Source organism: Phoxinus phoxinus, assembly GCF_949152265.1.
Source record: "Phoxinus phoxinus genome assembly, chromosome: 9".
NCBI lineage: Eukaryota > Metazoa > Chordata > Actinopteri > Cypriniformes > Leuciscidae > Phoxinus > Phoxinus phoxinus.
Window position 1 is genome coordinate 2,872,739 of NC_136884.1, and position 22,108 is coordinate 2,894,846.

The 22,108-nt window shown below is 39.7% G+C and overlaps 1 protein-coding gene across 2 annotated transcripts in view; it reads left to right on the forward strand.

Annotated features, from left to right (window-relative positions):
• pde3a (phosphodiesterase 3A, cGMP-inhibited) overlaps nucleotides 1-22,108 on the forward strand; it is an 84,465-nt gene that overhangs the window by 19,698 nt on the left and 42,659 nt on the right. The window lies entirely within an intron of this gene.

Below are 22,108 nucleotides of genomic sequence, written 5' to 3' on the forward strand. Positions count from 1 at the left end.
AGTTGACATAGTTGACATGTTGTTACAAAGTTACTTATTGTCTACTAACCATCAAAGTGGACTATCAAAATAAAGTGTAACCAAATTACTTTGCTCTTTAACACAACCCAGTGTCATTTCTTATGGGTTTTTTATCAGTTATTTTATTGCTATTAATTTCAAATACATTTTCTGAAATGTTATTTACATATAAAATACTTATTTCATTATTAAGTATGTTATTTCATGATTAATTATCATATTTCATTGAAATCATGTTTTTTTACCAAATAAGTTAGAATCAACCTTAGCGGGTTAAACTGCTTTTTCAACACAACTCCTGCTGACATATGTAAAGGCTGCTATTGGATCATTGAGTGTGAACTTCATATGCGACACACATTACTTTAAGGAGACCTTATGACATACTAGCTCTGTTCTGCCTTGAGAACAAATGGTGCAAACAAATAAAGTACAGTGTTAGTTACAAACTAGGTAGTATTTAGTGTTGGCTTTACGTTGCATTTAATGTAAGAACGTACGAACGGATGTTGCAACCGTACCTTGAACACTGTAAGGGTGAAAGAAGCAAAGAACACTAAATGCGAGTTTCTTCCGGGAACTAACACGTCACAATATTCCTCATTTAAATAATTAATATGCAGAATAAAGGGGCGGGGCCTGGTTGAGTTAGTTAGTAGTGTGTTAAAACTGGCGGTTATGGTAAGGGGCGGGACATTTCACAAACACTGACCAATCACGACACACTGCTCCAGCCGACCAATCAGAGCACAGTGTGTTTTCAAAGGAGGGGCTTCATAGAGACAGGAAGTAAACAGAGCGTTACTGACAGACTGGGAAGAGAGGAGCCGCAACATTGGATAATATGAGAGAAATAATGTGTTTTTGAACATTCAACCATGAATGTTTTCTTGCCCAAAACAAAATCAAGACTTTGCAAAGGAGCATCATAAGTCCCCTTTAAAAGCAGCTTACATCATTTCCAGACAATGTGCATGCTGCACTTTTGGCATATTTGATATTTGAATTCCTTCGTATTGAAATGTGATTTGGGGGAAGTAGGTTAAAACAGGATTTCGTCTTTCAAATCCCCTCGTCTTAGTGTGTGTGTGTGTGATGGCAAGTCCTGTGTCATGGCATTTGCATGGAAATGTTTTGTCTTCTGTTTGCTTTCTTTTATTTATTTACCCGTGCAAGCAAATCTTGTTGAAAAATATCCTTAAGTGGATGAAAATAGTGATCTTTTGTTTTTAATTGGTATCAGTACATGATATTCTCTCATTCATATGGATTTATATGATTGTCTTAGAGTGAATACTCATGTTCAAACCGGGGCCAAAAATGTGACCCCTTGTGAACATAATTCAGCGTTACAAAGCCCGTTTTCTCCTCCTGTGAAAGCACATGCGGAGTACAGATGTGTGTACATTGTCAGAGTGATGGCTACAAGAGCGCCAGTCGCTCAGAACAAGCCTCACGTGGATCACGCTGCAGTTACTGTACGTGCAGGTCTGCTTTCCCCACGAGAGCCGCACAGAAGCTGCAATCAAGGAAGTGTTCTGTAGCGCTCCGGCCCAAAACAACAGGACCTCCATTAACCTCCATAAGGTCCGTCCCAGCCGCGGTCTGTGGTCCTGCCGGCCTCGGCTCCTGGAAACATGCCTGCTTTCTAGCATCCGTCGGATTTGTTTCGCTGCCATCGTTTGGAAGGGCCAAACAGTTCTGCTCCGTCTGACTCTAAATACATGAAACTGAATGCAAGCTGTGCTAAAAACACACCGTAATGTCATGGCGATTGTTGGGGCAACCCCAAGCTGCGGTCAGGGTCTGGCTACCCCGACCAAAAGAAAACATTGACGTTAAACTTGACGTGGCACCAAAATGAGATCCGATCATGCGGAGTGAGATATAAACACCAACATATCTAGTGGTTGTATGCTGGGGACTGGAGAAGCCACAGCTGGCTCTCATCATTACCATTATATCTCTGCGCTTGCGTCATCGATCATACTCCCTGCAAGATCCTCTGAACTGACTTTACAGGGGTTTGACCTTTCCTTCAGTGTGTAATGTAGCTTTGTGCATGTAAACAAACTGCAACTTACAAAGAACAAGGCCCTGATTGTTTTCTAATATTGGTTTTTGTCTGAAGTTTTACATAATACATAATGTCTTTATTTACCAGTAATGTGTCTTTTACCAGTAATGTGATCAAGAAAATTATCAGAATTAAAATATTTAAAAAGCTTGAATATCCCAAAATAGGTGTCACCACTTTTTTTTACATTTTAAAAATCTTTATCATATTAATCATGATTAATACATACTATAATGACATTGTGTGTGCGTGTGTTATATATATATATATTGAAAACAGTTGTGTTTTTTTTTATGTTTTGGTTGAAACAATGCAACGATTATTTGATGAATAGAAAGTTGATCAAAAGAAAAGCGTTTATTTGAAACATTTACTTATTGTTACTTTTGATCAAGTTAATGCATCATAAATCTGATTAAATCTGGTATTGTATATTATATTCCCCATATCTTCCATCCCTAATGTATATACTCTTGATTTGTTTAAAGTACTTACCACGGTAAATTTAAAATATCTAACTGTGGATTGGATGTGGAAAACTGGTGGGGGGTTTTTCCATATTTTTTCATGAAGAATTATAAATCATTCATATCTCCCCGCAAGACTGCAGTTTATATCGCTTAGATGCATCACATGCATGTTAAATAATCAATATCATTCCATGAAATGCATTTTCTGTGTGTAGGTAGCAACTTCCCCCAGTGATCCAGAGCTTTGTGTTTTTTCTACACGCAACCTCCCGTCAGTCACAGGCAGAACGCATCTGCTAATACACGGCACGTACACGAGCTCTGATGCTGACGACGTGATTCAGTCTGACGTTAATGGAAGCGAGAGCCATGTGTGTAACTTAACAGCAGTGTGCCGTTAATGCGGGGAGAAACGCTCCACTTAGCAAACTGGCTGAGAAAGAGAGAAGAGAGAGAGAAAGAGAGAGAGAGAGAGAGAGAGAGAGAGAGAGAGAGAGAGAGAGAGAGAGAGAGAGAGAGAGAGAGAGAGAGAGAGAGAGAGAGAGAGAGAGAGAGAGAGAGAGAGAGAGAGAGAGAGAGAGAGAGAGAGAGAGAGCGAGCAGGAGGAACGCGTCCAGAAGGCCACAGGAACAGCCAGCCAACAAACACGCTATTTTGGCTTCAGCTCATCACTCCGACTAGATATGGGATAGATTCACTCAAAAATGTACATTCTGTTATCATTCACTCACCCTCAATGTGACTGTCTTTGTTCTGGCTGCTGGAATAGAAAAGCTTTGTGATGAAAGTGAGTGTGGAACTCAGACTGACAATCTTTAAGAAAAATATTATAAAAGTGGTATATACTATATTCAAAGTCTTAAAGTCGGCATGAAACAGATGTTGCGCTAGTCTTTTCTGACGTATATCCGAGAGAAAGCGCTTCTGGAACAAGAACAAATGTGGGCGGGGCTTGATTTTGTCTGTGGGGAATTGATTGGATGGTTGTGGTTTGCTATTGGCCGATCTCATGTGAGTGACAGGTTGCCCCGCCCTCATCGTCAGAGAAGAGAAGAGGAAGGGAAGTTATTTTGATTTTAAAAAACTACGAGGCACATGAATTAAAAAAAAATTATGATAAATAATGTATGATAATAAATACTGTAATATTCCATAATGTAGGAATTTTCCATTTTGATTTCATTGGCCTGTTCACACCAAGAACGTTAACTATAATGATCAACATAATAACTACTGTATATTAGCATCCACACTAATATCCACACTTATTATAAGCACAATCTGCAGTTATGACGTCTGCCGCTTTAAATGCTCGAGCTCTGCAGGATTCTGATTGGCTCTCAATGTTTTTATTATTCATCAGTTGGTTTGCAGTTGGTTGCATGCCATGTTTTTCAGTGAATAATAACTTACATTTCCATCTATTTGTCACACAAAGCCATCGTTTGGTTTGCAATATAGCGCACAAGGTCATTTGAGAGGTCAACAACCTGCATCACAATTCTTTGGGTTTCTAGTGGAAAGAACAAAAGTGTGCAGCTGCAGAACATCATGAGGGCGAGTAAATGATGACAACTTTTATTTTTGGCTGAGATTTAAAAGTAAATTACGGAGTGGCAGCACTGCGATAAATCAGGAACAGCCTGCTTCTAATCTCGTTCAAAAGTTCCTGAGATCTAAAAGCTTGAGAAAGTGATTGAAAGATCCTCCCTGTCCCAGTTTCCCCAATTATCTCTCGTCTCGTGGCAGATATGAGCCAGAAAAGTGGTGCGTCTTCGTTAGGCACTTAGCGCTTCCGTTTGTTTGAGGGCTTTGGTGTGAGAAGGAAACGCGTGCGCTGGCATGCTCGTGTGTTTGGTGTTAGGACAGAGAGCAGTCAGCCTCAGGCGCTCGCCCGACTCACACACTCCTGTGGAATTGAGCTCCGGGAAAAGGACAATTATGAGGGGAAAAAATGAACAGAATTTAGACTGAGGTTTAGGAAAAAATAACAAAGACGTCAAGTCTGGGGATGGAGGATTGGCCTTTCTTCCTCTTTTTATTTTTTTATTTAGCTAAGCCTTTTTATTATCATTTGTGGTGTTTGTTTAGCTTTATCGTGTTTACATGATGCATAGATAATCAGAATGGTCATAATCATAAACCCTTAATGTGATTTTTTATTTTTATTATAGAAAGTGGAAGTAAAAAATGAAGCAACTAATCATGGTAAATATCCATTTGTGTTCAATGATCATCTCCCGCTGAACAATAATTAGGAACGTAATTCTTTCGCTATATGAACTCTGGTTTAATGAACTCTATTGTGCGTCCCCTGAAGAATTTGGTTGGTTGGGGGGGGGGATGCTGGACATCAGCTATTTTGTAATCATATCAGTGAAAGTGTTCCCGCTGTACATGCCTTATTAAACTTTTAATATAAAAAGTGATCTGGATTTAAGTAGACCGAGTGCAGAACGCACCATTTTGGGTGCTTGCTGTGCAGTTGTTCACATGTTCTGAGTGATTTCTAGTGTGTTGCCAGGGTGAGGATAGATGGTTGCTAGGTGGTTTCTGAAGTAGTTTCCTCATGCAGTCGTCCCATCTGTGTTCATGCTGAGTCAGGCGGCTGAGAGGATGTTGTGCTTGTATACGAGTTCCTCCCTCAGCATCAGTTCACACCACAGTATGTCTCCACTCATCACCCGTCACTCTCGTCGCCATGGTTACAGCAAACTGGCAAAAGTCTACACACACACACACACACACACACACAAAGATGTGCTCCTGTACTTTCAAGGTCCCCTTACACCCTGAATGATGCTGACTCAAGCAATACTCTTTTATTTTATTTCCCCCATTACCTTCTTAGCTGGGATTAGGATGTCTGCTCCAAGGTTACGGTTGAAGGAATATTACATATGTTTGAAAGACAGTAAGATCTTGTCTTGATCTTTGATTGATTGATTTTTTTTAGTGTATGTTTAGTCTATTTATATTAAAGCACTGCTGTAACTAATTGCCCCAAAGGGGTTAATAAATTTCTAAACTAACATTATTATTATTTTTAATGCTATTAATATTATTATTATTGAGGTAGTGAAAGATAATGGTAACAGTAATAATTTAAATATATATAAAAAAATTATATTAAATGTATTATTATTGCATATGTTAAAATGTATCATTTAATGTATTATTATCATTAATATTAATGCTATTATTGTGATGATGAAAGATAATTATAACAATAATAGTTTAAATATATTTAATTAAATTTATTATTATTATTACATATATTATAATGGATCATTAAATGTATTAATATTATTATTATTATTGAGGAAATAAAAGATAATTATAACAATAATAATTTAAATATATACATATTTTTCATATAAGTGTGTTATTATTATTATTATTAGCAACATTAGAGTTCCGTCACATGACAAGACATGACAATTTCCCAAAAATATTGAATGTAAACAACCTCTTATATTGTTCACAATATGCAAATGATCCGCAATTTTCTGCACACATTGAATACCCGGCTGGCATTTGCCAAAGTGTGTAGTTTAGCACACGGCATAAAGATTCACTTCTTTCTTCTAACACCAAACCCCAGTCAAGTGTTCTGAGCATAGCCTAAGTGTTGGTCCATAAGCAGCGGTTGTATAAACATTGGCGAAACATCATTGACGTGAATGTCTTCCTGGACAGTCGGAAGAGGGACATTTCCCGTATTCAGCATCACGACACCTGCTAATGGACCTTGGTCTGTGGATAGTATGGATGGTGTCTGTTCAGTCATGCATGGCACCATTGAACACCATGCTTTCTCTGACTCATTAAACATCAGCTTCAGTAAGATGCTCCCAGTTTCTGGAAAACTCTTATCCAGGTTTCAGAGAAAGCCGCCGGCTGTAAACACAAGGACCTGCGACAGCCGAAAGCGTGTGTCCCGAGTGCTCAGCGGTTCTAGGAAAAGACAGTTTGTTGTGTCATATATGCTTTTTAACAGTCGCTGTTCTTGCTGTCATTTGAGTTGTCTGGAGCATTGTCATCTTTTAAAGTAAATTATTGATTTTCTGAGAAGAATGCATCCTGGTATCTTTAAGATTTATTACTGTTTAACTTTGTGGAATACTAAATCTTTTAAAAATGCCTTGCCTGGGAGATTTTATAATGCTAAACTCAACTAACACCAAACAATAGAGCTGATTAACTGTTAAAAGATCTTGATCTCAATTCAAACACCTTTGCGGTTTACTTTTGATAAGTACGATCACAGCGAACATTCATGTTGTGCGTTTGCGGATAGAGCAGTTGTCATGTATAGAAACAGCTTTACGCCTTTTCAACCACACAGTATCATTATTTGTGTTACAATCATTCAAATTATCACAGAGATACTGGATAAACGTTTACAGTTCAGATATAAAGAATGATGTATACGGTAGCGATCAAAACAGAGTAAATCACCTTTTGATAGTAACTTAATTTAATGCTTAAAATATATATATATATATATATATATATATATATATATATATATATATATATATATTATACAGTTACACCAGTAGGTGGCGGCAAGTGACTTAAAAATGTATTTGTCATTGAATCATTCATTCAAGAGATACGTTCAAAAATGCTGATTCATCCAGTAATGAAACAAGTGAATTATTTGAGTGAGTCATTGAATCATTCACTTTTTAAAAATTTTAATGAAATATTTTTTAAGTAGACTACAGCAATGAAAATTTTGTCAGAACCTCTAGTAAGTTAGGTTGTTTTGTTTAGTTGTCTGTGCAGAAATTTAATATTTAATATATATATTCTGAGTTTTTCTAGAATCATGCTCTGACAATACAAAACACACTGAATTTTTTTTTTTGAAATTGCTAGTAAATTTGACTAATAATTACACTCTAAAAAATGCGGGGTTGTTTCAACCCAATTTTGTGTAAAATATGGACAAACCCAAACGTTGGGTTAAAAATTTAATGTACAAATCTAACCCAACAGCTGGGTTTGTCCTTATTTTACCCAAAATTGGGTTGAAACAACCCAGCATTTTTTAGAGTGTAACAAGAAACGGCAACACATTGAATTGAATGTGAAATTTTGAAGGTAAAACATAAAATCTGTTTTATTTACAACTTACAACAGTGCAGAAAGTCAGTTGTGGTTCAACCAACCAAATGTGGCATGATTATTCCGAGAGTTTCCGAGATATTGTTCTCGGTCATACCAACTGGATCATATTACAGATGGGGAGCAGAAGGTTTGTGTGAGTGTGTGTTCTCTCAGGTTTCTGTTAGGCTCTATTACTCTGATTTGGGACACCAGACACGTTCTCATTAGTATTATGAATGTAATCAGTAGTGTGGCTGTGAGGTTAATGCAGTCCCTCTACAGACTCGGCCATTAGAGTCGCTAACCCAATCACAGCCCGTCCAGAACCCCTCGCTACCCTGCGCTGATGTCACCCGTGCTCAAACCAGTGGAAAAAACAGCACTTCACCTTATTGGAGAGGCTCAGAATGGCCTCAAAGACAGATGAGACATAACATCTCCCTCTTGATCACAGTTGCGACGCTCGCGAGTTTAATTTGTGCTTCGTTTATGGGCTATTTTGGTGCCATCTCTCAGTCCCACGAGAGCGATCCGCAACGACAATGAGCAATGCTGAATTTATTTTGGATGGAGGCTCGTGTAATCTACATGCTGTTGTTCTATAAAAGCTTCTAATTATGATTCACTGATACTGTAAACAGTTAAATCAAGGTAAATCGGGGTAAACGTTGTGAAAAATGCAGACTTGGCTGCCCTGAAACGACTTTTCCGAGCAGAGCGATCCATTCAAATGTGCTTGGCTGTGGGTTGGCATTTTGGGGAGGTGTAGTCTGTGTCTTGTCTGGTTCTTATTAGACTAATGCGCAATTTGTAATAAAAAGTGCAAATTTCCCATATGGAGTAAAATCAGTGTTGACCAGGGGCCCAGATTTGTATGCTTCGGGGTGGCTTCAGACTTTACAGTGCAAATGTGGCCCAGTTTTCTGTTTTCATTTTAGAGGGAATGTTTCAGCTTGCTTTCACACTAACTAACACCGAACATGCGTTTCTCAATCTCTCCAGACTGCTTTATAGCAAGAGCTTCTTTCTGTGGGACTATGGAAGCTTGTTTCCGCCACTGAATAAAAAATGTAAAAGTTAATTGCGACTTTTTATCTCACAATTCTGACTTTTTTCTGGCAATTCTGAGGGAATTTTTTTTATTTTTCCCCCCAAGAATTAGACTTTATATTTCGCAATTGTGACTTTGTCTCACAATTCTGAGACAATTCAGAATTGCGAGATGTAAACACAATTGTGAGGGAAAAAAAGTCAGGATTGCGAGAAAGAAGTCAGAATTATGAGATGAAAAATTAAGAATTGCGAGATATAAACTCGCAATTGTGAGAAAAGAAGTCAGATAATAGTGACAAATTTCCTGTTTCTGTTTTATAGTTCATTTGGCTCCCCTCTAGTTCCTTGATTGATTCCCAGGTGTGTCTTTTTTCTTGTGGTGTTCATCGTCAGGTCTTGTCCAGTGTTGGCTGTTTTGTTGAAGTGCTCAGTTTTTGTCCATTAATTTCCTGGTGTTTTTGAGTTTTAAGAATTCAACTCCTTCGTTTCTTGTCCAGCCCTGGTACAGTACATACTGTACATACAGGCAGTTCTGTATTTAACGTCATGGATAATCAGAGGTGGCCAGATCCCTCACTAATGAGCCTAGAGACGTCTGTATTCTCTCCAGCTGGCCGTGTTGTTTGTTTTTCCTGTAGTAATGAAACAATCTTCTAATGTTCTTTCCTATGATCCTCCTCACCTGTCCCTTTGAATCGGCGCTGGTCTGCGGGGGCCGTCGTGACGCAAGAGGTAAATCAAATCAATAAGCAATCGGGGAGCAAGTGCTGTGCAGATCGACAGGCCTCCTGCCCGGTAGATTTGGGCCTAATTAGCATTGATGAGCGTCACTGATGGGATTTACGCCATTGATGAGCAGCGTGAGTCATCGCTCACCCGTCTGACATGGGCAGCGGGTCTAACCCGCTTAGAGTAGGGGTTCGTCCGGGACGAGGGGGATTCCTCGGAGGCCAGGCAGGTGTGGAGATTTGCGCAGAGATGAGAGGCACGAACGCAGCGGGGAGAGTTAAGCACATTTCCAAGGAAGGGAAAACATATCTGAGAGGGATTAAAGATGGATTTATAGTGCTTTGCGACTGTTAGCACATGCATACTACCCTGGGTTTTCACAATGGTGCCATAGAAGAATCATTTTTGGTTCCCCAAATAACCTTTCAGTGAACAGGTCTTAACAGAACCATTTTTTGTTCTTAGTGTGAAGAACATTTTAATAATCTAAAGAAACTTTTTCCACTATATAGAATTGAATGGATGCCAATAAAGAGCCTTTAATGAAATTATGTTCAACCAACAACTACACTGAGCATAAACTCACATTTTTAAGTTGATTAATTTAAACTAATTGTTTCAACTAATTTCAACATATAGGCCTAATGCTGGTGTTAACTCAAGTTAACATTAACACATGTTACAAGTAAGATATTATAGGTCTTTCCCTTTACTAAAAAACATAATATAACACTTAATTTCAACATTGATTCTTTTTATCCAGTGCAAAGCATGCTGGAAACTAGAAATCTCTGACCTATTTTCAAGACAATTTAATTGTACAACTTATGTTTGTAACTAAAAGGGTTAATAAAAGGTTAAACTTGCAACCATGCATTTATAAGTTGTGGTAATATGTCCACTGAATTTCTTTAAAGTGTTGGACAGTTGTATTGTGTGCATTTGAAGTAAGAAAGACGCCTTTCTTTCGCTGTGTTTGTCATGCACTAATGCATTTTCCTGGTGCTCTTGAGGGTTCTGCCTTCAGTGCCCCAGCAGAGCCCACTGTAATCTTATCTCATTTTGACGTAAGTGCCTCTATATCACACTTGACATTTAGAGCTGCAGTGACTCGGTCCGCGTTTTATGCGCGAGATGCACGAAGGGAAAAAGCAGCGTGCGGGCTCCACGTGCAGACGCTGGCACTGAGCTCAGCTGGGCTTTGTGCGGCGCTGCCAGTGCCTGTCTCTCCCCCCGGAACATGGGAGAATTCCCTCAGTGCCACTTACTCAGGCCGGACCCCCGCTGACACTGCCAAGACAAATATTTACCCTCCAGTCAAATGAATAGGTACACATGCATGCGCGAGACCAGATAATGCACCGGAGGAGAAACACACACACTCTCTCTCTCTCTCTCTCTCTCTCTCTCTCTCTCTCTCTCTCTCTCTCTCTCAGAAAAGTGCTGGGGACTTCTTTAGGTATAGGCACTCCAGCGAGTTTACCGCAGTGCCGTCTCATTTGTCTTGCAGGGGATTTGAGAATTGTCTACTCTCGCTTAAAACAAAACTAACTATTGGCTGAGGATGTGTTGACACTCGGCATGTTTGGTTGGATTAAAACAAACCCTGGTGCGATTGCTCTGTTATTGCGGTTAATTTTAATAAGTGTGAACGCTGCCATCTGAACTCTGGTGCCACCAAACAAGCGGAGCGAGACGCTGAAAAGATGGGTTATGGGTATCAGTCCGCTTCCAAACTAACTCTGCGCTTTGAATTAAATATGAGCGCAACATGGACCAAACATGTAAACGAACCAAAAACGGGACATGAAGTCACAAGATGCAACCCTAAAATAGTCAAAGTCCCGATGTTGCCCATCTCAGTTCAGTACAGGCATCAGAACCGCGTCTCCTCAGCAGATCTTCGTTTGTGTGTGTGACGGAGAGATTCGCTTATTTAGCCCAGAACACAGCATTGTTTTAAATGTTCGGTAAGATCCGTCGCAAAATATACATAAGAAAAGCCTACAAATCAGGCTGTGAACATATCCCTATGCCTTTAGCATCTTTAGATTCGGTCTTAAAATGAGTTTGAAAAAAAAATGATGCGGGGGGACCAACTGAACCAAGCGAACCAAACTACAAAGAGTGAACACACTCTAAATCCAATAATTACTAGTGTGTGTTTCAGACTTTTTCATGTCGTCATTAAAGCTTTTTGAGACCCAAACAAACAACCCTTAATAGAACAATACTGACCAATATTAAAATCTATTATTATAACAATACTGATACGATATGGTATAGTGAAAACAAACTGAAATTCAGTGTATTATAATATCTCCGGATCTTAACTTCGGTTGTCTGATGACAGTCAGAATGATAGTTGACAGATGTGAACGTAATAACTTGTTGCGACAAACACAAAGGATATATTCACCTCAGAAGAAAGTACAGGTATTGTATGTATTTCATGTCATGTTTTTAATAATCTTAAGTTCTCACAACTTGTGTGTGTTCTGTGAGTGTGTTGGAGTGAACTGTGGCACTAACAGGGTCTCATGAACGTGAAGTCGAGCACAGAAGACCAACGGACAAGGTCAGGTTTTTCGTTCGTTTGTTTTTCACCAAACCCTATCATATACCCCCAGAACACTTGGAATATAAGGCACGTGTTACATGGGATCGTTCTGTGATGCTTTTGCATCTTTTCAGAAAAGCCTGATGCGGGTCACTATTCACTGCCATTATATGGACAAGCCCGAGAGGGACATTTTTTTAAAACTTCTACATTTGTGGTCTAAAAAAGAAAAAAGGGCATATGGCATAAGAACAACACCAGGATGAGTAAATGATGACTTAATGTTCATCTTACTGACACAATTGACGTCATAGACATAACAGTAAAGAATATAATAGAAAAAAATAAATAGTAACAGTCTGCTTATTGTGAAAAGCGCTATACAAATAAATGTGACGAGTGTGTGTTTGTTGCGAAGCAGTCGAGGCCTGTTGACAGTGTAAACGGCACTGTAAATGCAATACGCCTCGTGAAGGGGATCGACAGATGCTTCGACGAGCCTCATTGTGCATCTCTCGTTACGCTAATGAGGCCAAGACCTTCTGCAGCTCTCTCGTTCTTCCCAAGCCTTTGTGTGACTGGCAGTCTCCTCTCCGGTGCTTTTATTCCATACAAGGCTCTGCCAGAGGCAACGTGAACGCAGCATGAGATCTCAGGCCTACGTCACTCTCACTCACTCCCCGAGAGCGACCTGGAGAGCAGCGCTGGGAGAGGAGGCTTTTAATTGGCCAGAAGCACTTCGGCTGAACACAATGTTCTCGGCGGGCCTGTCGTACGAACAAAGAACAGATTCGTCACTTGCTTCTCGCTGCCCTGTTTTAACCTGTGCCCGTTGGCAGACCGTGAAGGTTGCATGTGAACTTGTCTCAGACGTTTTAACAGAGCAGGGGTTGTTTAGATTAAGGAGACAGAGACGGGGAGAATCAAGGCGCCGACTGTCACCTCTCGAAGCGCGGACGGCCCGTTTGTCACTGACGTCGGATGCCATATTTATGTGCATGTAACTCACAGCGGTGAGCATATACAGTGCTGGGTGGTCCAGCTTGAGTTTGTTGGAGCTGACACCATCTTGAAGAGGAATCTTTATGACTGTGTGTGTGTGTGTGTGTGTGTGTGTGTGTGTGTGTGTGTGTGTGTGTGTGTGTGTGTGTGTGTGTGTGTGTGTGTGTGTGTGTGTGTGTGTGTGTGTGTGTGTGTGTGTGTGTGTGTGTGTGTGTGTGTGTGTGTGTGTGTGTGTGTGTGTGTCAATATATGGGGCTGGTTTTGCTGTTTGCTTGTTCTCACCTTCACAACTTTGACAGCACGTTCTCCACCGCATGCCTGTTTGGACACACACAATTAAATGAATTAATGCTTTAAATGTTATGATTTGGAAATGTTCCTCTCTGCTGCAGAACTCAAATCTTATTCAGTTGCATAATTTTAATATTAAATGCAATTTGAATTATGAATTAATTGCAATTGAAAGAAATGGAATAACTAAAAATGTTAGCAAATTTTGAGGTTTAAAAGCCTTTTTTTTTAAAGATTAATAGATTTGTCTTTTCCTTTAAAATGAGTATTTAGGCAAGGCAAGTTTACTTGTATAGCGCATTTATTGCATAATTGTAATTCAAAATGCTTTACATAAAAGGGGTTTAAAAAAAGAATCAATAAATAATCATAACATATACTTAAGAAATAAAATAACCAATAAAAATTTAACGAATTAAAAACTTTGATTTATATTTCATCAGTATTTAATATGACATTTTTGATTATTCAATATAGCCTACTGTTAAACATTTTAATATAATCGTAATATAAATAATATTTTAAAAATATTATACTTTATTTGGTCATCTTTTGTGGACCTGTGTGTCACCAGTGTTGACTTCCTCTTCCTGTCATTCCTTCTCCATCTTCCTGTTGATGGTCTTTCACGCGTCATTGCATGTGTGCTTCCTTTACCATCGTTTATCTGTCCCAGTGTCTACGTGAGAATTCGCAATGGCACATGAACGAAATGAAGAATAGCAATTTACAGTCCCTGTTCTCCTCTATTGCCTCGCTAACCAGCACTAATAATAACGTTGACACACACATTCCTTCTTTCCTTCTCACACACAGATCCTTCACAGGGTGTTGATGCCATACACATCTCTGAGTGGATGTCAGTCACAATTGTGCATGCGAAAGGTTCATCGCCCCTCATCCCTGTCTTGAATCTGCAATGCACTTCATTCATTACAAACTTGACATTTCCAGAATGTGGGCCATATCGGCTCGACAGCGAACAGCAGAACTGCTGCTCACAACCCCATCATCCCTAATACAGTCAATTACACCTCCTCAGTGAGCGAAAACCCTTCATCTGGTCACTGCTAGTGTCCTCTAATAGCCTTTACTTGACAGCTCTCACAGGCCGGGAATATATTAGTTGCGGCGAGTAAACTTAATCACGCTCTGTCAGTGTTGTACCAGCGCACAGCGTAGTTTGAAACGAATGGCTCTTTGTTCTGAAAACGTCCCCGCGCTGCCAAACGGACTGCCTCGCGTGTCTTTCCCGAGGTTTTATGGCTCAGTGCATGCGGTCCCGTTAGCTCAGGCCGTTCCATTGCTCATGCTGTGTAACATGTAATGATATGGTGTTAACGCTGTTGTGGCTCCGCTCAGTTTCGAGCAGCTAAGAAACAGAAAATGGAGTCCTGGGGAGCAATTTGTTCCTCTGGCCGCTTTGACTGGAGCACAGAGGGTTACAGTGTGGAGCCGTTCGGCGGGTTTAAACAGCGGCCCTTGTGGCACTGAAGGATACGTTTCAGCAGTCAGACTGTTGGCGTCATTAAAAGCTTTACACCGCAGGCCAAACGCGCCAGGGGTTTTTTGTGCGGAGCTGCACGCAAACTGTAAACGGACTGGAATGTGTCGACTTTCGCAATGTAGATGCGCGAACAGAAGTGCAAAACAGTAACTGGGTTTTCCTCTTTGCTCAGCAGTTGGCTAATTCCTGATGCATATTGACACAAACCGTAAAGTTGGCCTTCCTGTGGAGTGACGCAAGTGTGACAGAGAGATTTGGCCAGCGTGCGCCTGAGCTCAGTCAAGTACAGTAGGTGATTTACTGGCGCTGAACATGTTTGAGCAACTCCCTCACTTTGATTAGCATGTGCAGTTTATGATGTGAGAGGGGAAGAGCGTGAGTGTGGAATTTCTTTTTTTTATTCTGTCAGGAATTTTGTAACTTTCTAAAAAGGTTTTGATATTTCTTGAAAATCAAGTAGCAAGATTTAGTAGGGAATTACTCTTGATGGTTTAAAATAATTCTTATTATTTTTCTATAGATAGACTCTATCTATCTATCTATCTATCTATCCATCCATCCATCTATCTATCTATCTATCTATCCATCCATCCATCCATCCATCCATCCATCCATCCATCCATCCATCCATCCATCCATCCATCCATCCATCCATCCATCCATCCATCCATCCATCCATCCATCCATCCATCCATCCATCCATCCATCCATCCATCCATCCATCCATCCATCCATCCATCCATCCATCCATCCATCCATCCATCTATCTATCTATCTATCTATCTATCTATCTATCTATCTATCTATCTATCTATCTATCGTTCCATCTATCTATCGTTCGATCTATCCATCTATCTATCTATCTATCCATCTATCGTTCTATCTATCGTTCTATCGTTCTATCATTGTATTGTTCTTTGTTTCACTCTCTCTATGACATTGATGTATTGTGCAATATGTAGAGGCTGTGGTCCTCAAGCTCATTGCTCCAGTATTTTAATGGCGATATGAAGGTTTGTCTGGCCAGTGCTTCTGTCTCTCTGTTCCTGGAAACCTAAAACTCCTTCTCCAGGGTCCTTTGTTCCTTCACCCAACACCCCTCCGCCAAACCTCTGGGACTGGATCTGAGTCGGGTCAGAGGTCGAGGTCTCAGGGGAGGCCAAGCATTTCCTGTCCAGCTCTCTTGTTTTTGTCTTTAGACCAGGATATACGAGTGTGGACAGAATCCCTGGTGCACGGAGCAGCAGAACGGCCCGTAGCTGACAGGGATCACTTTTCACAAGCGCACAGGGATGTCCACCGCCAGTCAGGCCCAGTGACCCAGAACAGATGCGGAAAAGTCATTATCGCACCGTATGACCGCATCCATATCACTCGTATGGGCTTTTGTCAGTCGCTGTCATCTTTTAACAAATATTTATGCTGTTTCTCAACAGAGCAGATCAAACCAACAAAAGTGATGGTTGTGACAAGTGACGAATGCCGTTGTGTTTGCTCAATGTCATAATAACAGGAATTAACATCTGAAAGATTGCTTTAAGATTCATCATTATCTATCGATTTAAATGCTAAGTTTAAATGCACGTCTCTCCGCTTTATTACATTTGATTTCATGTTCATTAATGTCATCATAAAATCAAAAATGGCCTGATTTACTTTCTTAATGCACGTCCCTTACATATTTTCTAATTGAATATCAGGCTTTATTCTCTAAAATATGTCAGATTATGATAGTAAAACAGTGATACGCAAACATGAAAGAAAATATTTCAGTCTATCTACTTCAAAAAATGTCTGTTTAATTTTCAAGAAAATTATTTTCTTAGTATTTTTTTTACTTGTTTTCCAGTACAAATATCTAAATATTCTTATTTACCTGAGCAGCAAAATTACTTCAGGTATTAAGTATTGTGTACTAAAAGATTTTGAGTTTATACTTAAAAGAAGACATAAATATATGCCAATGGGCTCAAAAAAATAAACCCAATTCAAGCGGAAAACAAGTTTTATTTGTCTTACATTGGCAGATATGTGTTATTGTTTTAAGCATACTGTAGCCTACATCATTTTGCCGAATTGTTTCAGTAAACAAGACTTTGCATGTCAATTTGCTTCTCAAGTAAATACGAATATTCAGATATTTCACTGAAAATCGAGACGCAAATAATTTTTGCAGCCTGTAATTTCAGACCGAAATTAGTTTGAAAGGTAATCTTTTCAGTGCATTATGATTTTAGATATATTCAGATGCGAGAACGGTCTTATATCTATACCGCATGTCACTTTCCTTTCTCTGTTTTCCTTTTAAAGTGTTTGGCAGCTCAGCAGTGTTTTTCTCTCATGTTCCACAGTAACTCCTCTCACAGAATCACTGCGCTGGCGCCATTAGGACTCCATTCACTGCGCCACCTGCAGGCCGTCACATGCGGAGCAGTAAATAAAGCCAATTAAATGGGCAGAACAAGCGAAAGTGAGAGGAGGAGGGGGGGGTGAACAAGCACTCTTGACTAAAAATCCAGCTTTATTCAAAAGTGTGCGTAATTTGCACTTAATCTAGCCCGATATGACATGCAAGCGAGAAGTGTGAGCTTGGAATGATTGGAGACTATTATTCAGTTTTGATTATTCACTTTAATCCCTGCACACAGACAGACAGTTGCAGATGCACAAATAAAGAGCACATTTACAGCTTTTACCCCCGTATTATCTTTCTCATCAACTACTGAAAGCAGTGCATGAGAAAAGGCTCAGTTGTATGTATTCAAATGAAGCGATAGAGAACACAAGTGTGTGTGGAGGAAGCTCTGTGAATGTGCAGGACGCTGGATATGAATGAATCATTGTGAAATAAGCGAGCAGTAGTCAAGCGCTGGGCTGCGTTCAGTCCTGTGTGATTTCCAGCTCACCCACAGTCTCTACATTATTAAAAGCGCATTAGTGGCGTAATGGCTGAGAGATGCGTCTCAAGTCCTGCTTTAGGCTGCTCGAGCTGAGGGAGGTCACGTGAAAAACAGTTTCCAGAGTGGAAATACTAGAGTAATGCTTACTGCACACTACACTGCATACTGCCTGCTGGGGTATAGAAGGAATAGTTTGTAATATGAATTTTTTTCAAATAGTCGCATGCTACATTGTTGTCACATCAACTTTTTTAAAGAAATGTCCAGTTTAGTCTTAGTATGTGTTTATACAACTTACTTTTTTAGGGTTAAATATTTAATTTATGTAATTATAAACCTATGCAAATGATTAAAATGATATTTGTATTAAATATATTTAATATTGATATTATATTTAATACGTTTTATATGTTTTTATGTAATATGTTTTATTTTGGGTTCTTTTAAATCTATTTATTTTTATTCAAAATGTATTTAAATGTACAGTTATTTTTATGTAATGTAATATAATAATAGTATTAAATATAATATAATAATAATAATTTATATTTGTATATATAGTTTTATTTTGGATTAGTTTAGGTCTATTTAAGGTTATTCTTAAACCATTTAGAATAAAAAAAGCCAATAAAAGATACTTTAGAGTCCCTTGGTTTTTATTTAAAATAATAATAAATGTTATTCATTAACTTTAATTCATATTTAATATCATTATATAATTAATTATCATTTTAGTAGTAAATATGAAATAAATACATTATTAATATATAGTTTTTAGTTTGTTTTTTTTATGTCTATGTTAAAAAAATAAAATAAAAATAAAAAGTAGAATAAAAATGAAGTACCATAAAAGGGATGCTGGCGATACAGATGCAGACCCATGCAGTGCTGTGCTTGTATAGGCTACTTCACATTTTGCCAATTTAGGTGATGCGGTATTCCATTCATAAAGAAAATTCACACACACACACTGTGCACAGTATGCATACTGCAGAAAGAGTAGTAGAAGGGTCGTTCTGAACACCACCAGAGAGACGGAGAGATGGAGAGAGAGAGAGAAAGCTGGAGTGTTTGCTGCTAGCGGGACTGCCGGCTGCAGCTCGTTCATGCAATATTAAAGCACTGCTGCATCATGCGCCTTATTATGAGGATTGCCTCATCTGTCACTTAGTCCTCTGAGAGCTGCGCCATTCTGTCACGACTACTTCTCCTCCATTCAACCCTTTCGCTTAGAAAATGGAGAGCTCGGGTTATTAATGGCAGATTATTGTCTGTCCTCGCTACAATGACGTCTGAATAAAGAGAAATCTCATTAACACGGCCCGTTAGTGTCGGTCCCTTGAGAAATCCTCTCGAGCGAGCGCCGCTTTTGTATCAGCGAAGATAAATATTTGTGGAGATGCTGTTAAATCCAATTTTAGGTGCTGATTTGTGTTTGCGAATATCTTTCTCTTGCCTTTAAATGGAGGGCAAGTACAGTAATAGTTCAATGGTGTGTAAATAAAGGCTGATCTGAGTGAGTGACGGCGCTGGCTGCGGTCAGATGGAAAGCCTTTGAAATATCTTGGAAAATCTCTCCTTTGCCCATTCTCCTGTGTTTTATGAATAGTTTAATGATTTTAACAGCGGTAGATGAGGGTGTATGTACGTCAGGCTCTGTTATTAATATAGCGGCTGAATGCCACACTGCCGCTTCAGTGAAATAAACCCCGACACCAGAAAGCCTGGCAGGGTTCGGAAAACCTGGAGGTTTTTGTCTGTGCAATGTTGACTTTTCAAAGAAGTGATTCTCTCTGGAAATGTGTGAAGGATTCCTGCTAAAGATGTTTTGTTCTGACAGCAGATACGCCTGTCCAGAAGCTCAATCTCAACTAAACTGACTTGTGTATTCTCCTTCACTGATGCACTGATGTCTTGTTTTCATATATAATATTGGTCATAACTGAAGGAAAACGGTTCATCATCATAAGTCTGGATCTATATAATGTTTGTTGTTGTCAAATAACTGCTACTAAAACACTTTTTAAGCTACACTGCATACGTACTGGGAGGTTCATTTTAGAGAATCAGTTCGTTCAATTGGTTTATTTAATAAACTAATTTTTAAAAAAACTGATACACTCTTAAAAGAAAAGGTTCTATAGAATCTTAAAGGGTTCCGTCAGATGCTTCTGTCACTCTGATTTTTAATAATTATTCATGTCTCATGGTTTCAATATACAGCCTTGTAGTTTTAATGCCAAACCAAACGAAAAGAACTTGCTTAAAGGAGCAGTTTGTTTGTGAATCATCTTTATTATTTATGAATAGAAACAGGATTGTGCTCTTAAGAGCCTGTGAAAGGACTTCTTTACTAAGTAATAGGTTCATTCGGTAATGAATGAATGCATGATGGCAATGTCATGAATGACAGCCGTTGGTTTCCTAAAACCTCGGTTGAGGACACGGCTTGACCCTCGGCCAAAGAGCCTTTACGTAACATTATGTAACCCGCAGCGGCCCGGCCGAGATTCCTCTGATTGACACGGAGTTAACGACAGAACCATTTACAGCCTGTCATAATATCATGCTGACGCTGTCATGTGAAAGACAGAAAGAAAACTAGCAGAAAGTACAGTGCCGGTACCATGGTACTGAATGATTGTCATATTCACGTATTTACCTCATATGCACAAAGAAGAGAGACTTATTTTAAAGGTGTCTAATTTAGTTTCGTTGGTCTCCTACAACCGGTTTACATGCATCCAAGGTTTAAAAAAAAAAAACTTTAATTTTCTCATAATATAAATTGCACCATCACATCTTTTCTCACAGCGTCTGAAACGCTTCGATAAAGGATTCGGTCTCTCTAAACCCCGCCTTTCCAGGAGCTTCCTCTGCTTTGATTGGTCAGATGACCCAGTCTGTTGTGATTGGTCTACTCTGCTCTGATTGGCCAGATGGCTCAGTCTGTTGTGATTGGTCTACTCTGCTCTGATTGGTCAGATGACCCAGTCTGTTGTGATTGGTCTACTCTGCTCTGATTGGTCAGATGGCCCAGTCTGTTGTGATTGGTCTACTCTCCTCTGATTGGTCAGATGACTCAGTCTGTTGTGATTGGTCTACTCTGCTCTGATTGGTCAGATGACCCAGTCTGTTGTGATTGGTTTACTCTGCTCTGATTGGTCAGATGGCCCAGTCTGTTGTGATTGGTCTACTCTGCTCTGATTGGTCAGATGACTCAGTCTGTTGTGATTGGTCTACTCTGCTCTGATTGGTCAGGTGACCCAGTCTGTTGTGATTGGTCTACTCTGCTCTGATTGGTCAGATGACCCAGTCTGTTGTGATTGGTCTACTCTGCTCTGATTGGTCAGATGGCCCAGTCTGTTGTGATTGGTCTACTCTGCTCTGATTGGTCAGATGACTCAGTCTGTTGTGATTGGTCTACTCTGCTCTGATTGGTCAGATGACTCAGTCTGTTGTGATTGGTCTACTCTGCTCTGATTGGTCAGATGACCCAGTCTGTTGTGATTGGTTTACTCTGCTCTGATTGGTCAGATGGCCCAGTCTGTTGTGATTGGTCTACTCTGCTCTGATTGGTCAGATGACCCAGTCTGTTGTGATTGGTCTACTCTGCTCTGATTGGTCAGATGGCCCAGTCTGTTGTGATTGGTCTACTTTGCTCTGATTGGTCAAAGATTGATTGAGGGTCAAAGTAGACGTTATTCATGGACAGCCAATGAAGACATAGACTGACATTATGCATATTTGTTACAAACGTAGGTTCGAGCAGGAAGTAAGACTTAGGTTACTGACGACTCGTTTCAGCATTTCAGAATCACTTCTTCCTTTTGGGAGACAATAACTCCATATATCTTTTACATTCACAAACAGCTACTGTATATTACACACTACATGTAAGAATATCGAAAAGGCATAATAGAGACTGCAAAATATATTTCTTCGCTGACAGATTATATCAAATGTGAACTATTTTTGAGATTTCCATGACCGTTTCGCCCAGTAGTTATTAGGACGTCCTCCAGCTGTGAGTACTCCTGTAGTTCTGCTATGCCGTGGTGTTTACATGCAGTGCCAGGTCACATCGTGTACCAGGCAGCTGACGGGATGGAGGGTGGCCGGAGCAAGTACCCTGATTTACAGCCTGTCCCGCTGTATACAATAAACCCAGCCAGAATGCCGTTTGTTTGGCTTCCTCTCCCTTCAAACCAAAGGAAAATATTCATCCAAATAGCTACATTTTATTTATAAAAGTCCAGTTTCCCAGGCTTGAGTCCTGCGGCTATTTCGGCGGGGGTTGAGAGGGCGTCCCGCGCTCCCCTGCTTTTCGTCCTCTGGTGTTTCTCGAAAAGGGTGCTAGTCAATTGTGGGCAACACTTT